Raw genomic sequence first — 3,130 nt, 5'->3', positions numbered from 1 at the left:
CAGAGCAGAATGCACGATTCTGAATATATACTGGAAGATACATGCAGAGATACGACAACTAACAATCCGTGCTCCATCGTTCCATTCACAGCAAGATTCACAAAACACGACAAAAACTAATTCATGATTTTTTTGAAAATCACAAACAATTTTGAGTTTCACGAACTTTTTAAAAGCAAAGGAATTCAAATTGATGTTTTTTTCAAATATGTGACGATTTCAAAATTTGTATTCATTTTTAAAATTCAAAACTATTTTTGAATTCAAGATATTTGTAAATAATTGAAGAAGTTACGAACTCACGGACCTTTTCGAATTCGCCAACATTTTTTTATGGCCATGAACATTTTTCGAAATTTATGATCATTTTTAGAATTCATGATTTTTAGTTCGAGAACATTTTTTGAAATTGCAAACATTTTCTGAATTCAAGAACATTTTGCGGACTTGCGAACACTTTCTGAAATATTTTTCAAAATTGTGAACATTTTTTTCAAATCTGTGAATATTTTCTAAATTCATTTTTTGTTTGGGAGCTTTCGGTAATCATATCGAGCTTCCTCAGATGATCAAATGTAATATACGAGTATAAATGTTCTTGTGTTTGTATTTTCAAATTATATCTAATCCCTATTCCAAAGCCTTCTGCAACATTCACTCCGGTGATTTTTTTATTGATGCAGGATCGTAACCTAACTACACTCACACTACACTTGCATGTAGCACTTCACATTCTCTCGTCGTCTTCACCACCTGTGAATAGAGCTAGGACCTTTTGAACATCATGTTGTTCTTGAGAAGAAATGCATATCAAATTTCATCGCGCCCACATCGACAACAAAGGAGATGTCTGTCAACAGCAACTAGAGGATTGTGAGAGCACGAGGCCACCTCTCCTCGTTCCTCGAGGAGGGGCCTAAACTACTGTGTGCAGTGTCACATTCCACTAAAATACGTCGAGAGTATGCTGCTAGTTTTGTTACGGTCAGAGAGTGTGCAGTGTCATGCTGCACTAGAATACGGCGAGAGTATGCTAGTCTGGTCACTAATACAGATCTACATACTTGACCAATAGATCCTGATGCTTCCAAATCCTAGGATGTGAACAACGTTGCAAAAGCAACTCCAGGTGGCTGTGAAGCTCTACTCTACCCCTAGCTCGGCTCGGGTTTCGAAGAATGACTAATGGCCATGTTCTATCTTTCTTCTCACGTTAAATAGAAGCACACTACTCTCTCACCTTGAATAGAAGTACTATCACATTAGCTCGGATCTGTGGTGAAGCAACTGCTATTAACTTGGGTCTGGTGTGAAGCATCAATGCTTCTATGCATTCAATCTTGCTGTTCCGTGCAAGTAATCCGATATAAGGAGGGCATGGGTATCCATGTCGTCTTGTGCTCCCTTATAAATCATATTTGCTTTTGAGTTTGTTTCAATTACTACACTAAAGATTCACTCACTGCGTTTTGGATTTATTTAGATCATGACACTTGAGAACAGAGTTAATTTAATAGATCGTGGAACTCACAGAGAGGGGTTGACAGATCGTGACGTCGTCGATTGCTCAAGGGAACGAAACAGAGTCCTCACTCTATTTTCCCCTAAGATTACGTGAAAAACGTATGAAATCCCGGTACTGAATCCAGGCACGCGGCTGCATTCGATCAAGCGGGGTTAGAATAGATACAGAGGTTGATCCGACAGCTAACAATTCGTGCTCCATAGTTCCGTTAACAGCAAGATTCACAAAAGATGACCACAACTATCTCCGGCCAGATCACGAACAGAGCACGAGACCAGAAGAGAACACCCAAATCTACCGGACTCGCTACACTACTCGACTGCTAGAACGATCACTGACGACAAACGCCGACGAGATACCGAAGGTACGCGCGACTGAAGGAAGGCTCGAACAATCAGGCGATGGCGACCTGGACGGACTTGGTCTTCTTCTCGGGCGGCTGCTGCTTCTTGACGGTGACGGTGAGCACGCCGTTCTCGCAGCGCGCGGCCACGGCGCCCGCGTCTGCGTCCTTCGGCAGCCGGAACTTGCGCACGAACGACCGCGGCGACGCGCGGCGCTCCAGCCGGATGTAGCGGCAGTCCCCCTCCTCCTCCTCCCGCTTCCGCTTCCCGTTGGCGCCGCCGTTGCTGGCGCTCTTCATCACCAGCACGTTGTCTTCCTCCAGAGTCACCTGTCCATTCAGAGCGCGCACAGACGTTAGTCACCCGCGCCACCCCTGGCCGAGTTCGGTCCAAGAGAAGAAATGCGGGGAACGGGGCCGAGCAGCGCACGCACGTACCTAGATGTCGGAATTGGAGAGGCCGGGGACGTCGAGCACGTACTCGCCGGGGGTCTCCATGATGTCCACGGGCGTGCCGCTGCCCCCAATTTGCCCGGGGGTGATCGTGCCCTTGACCGTGCGCAGCATGGTGGCGGGCGTGGTCTCGGTGGTGGGCGTCCGCCGCGGCGAGGCGCTCAAGCACTTCCGACAGGTGGACGAGGCCGGCCTCGGCAGGGGCAAATAGCAGCTCAACCATTGCTTCTCCTTCTTGTTCCTTGATTGGTTCCTCGCTGCGTGGGTGGGAACTGGTAAGGGACGATGCGACTCAGACTTGAAAGATCGATGGATTGGATGGATTTTTCAAAACCATCATGTGTTGAAACCTTGTCGAACGAATATTTGACAAGAAAATTCTTGCCGTACAAACAGATTGGGGATGAGAGCATGAAAATCTTAATTCCCCTTCCAATAAGTAGGCATATCACATCCCGTGTCTTTTTCTTTTGGGCGAGGAAATTAATGACCGTGGCGAGCCGCGTCGCTCCAGCCGGATGTAGCGGCACTCACCCTCCTTCTCCTCCCACTTCCGCTTCCGTTGGCGCTCTTCGTCACCAGCATGTTGTCGCCCAGAGAGTCACCCATCAAGGAAAATGGGTACACGCCCGAATTTTAGTTCATTGGTGATGTTGAATCGAGCTCGGTCCGAGAAGAAATGGGGGGCGGCCATGGCGTGGTGCGTTCTTGTAGCTGGATGTCATACTTGGAGAGCCCGGGGATATCTAAAAGGAAACCGTACTTGCCAGGGGTCTCCACAATATCCATGAGTATGCCGCAACCGCCAC

General features: G+C 47.3%; 1 pseudogene; it reads right to left on the bottom strand.

The window, feature by feature from the left end:
- Window positions 1–1,462: 1,462 nt before the first annotated feature.
- On the bottom strand, window positions 1,463–2,572 carry LOC123131109 (18.6 kDa class III heat shock protein-like; annotated as a pseudogene).
- Window positions 2,573–3,130: the final 558 nt, after the last annotated feature.

The sequence above is a fragment of the Triticum aestivum genome, chromosome 6A (genome assembly GCF_018294505.1).
Source record: "Triticum aestivum cultivar Chinese Spring chromosome 6A, IWGSC CS RefSeq v2.1, whole genome shotgun sequence".
Classification (NCBI taxonomy): Eukaryota; Viridiplantae; Streptophyta; class Magnoliopsida; order Poales; family Poaceae; genus Triticum; species Triticum aestivum.
The sequence above is the reverse complement of the archived record's forward strand: the minus strand, read 5'-3'. Positions and strand labels throughout refer to the sequence as shown.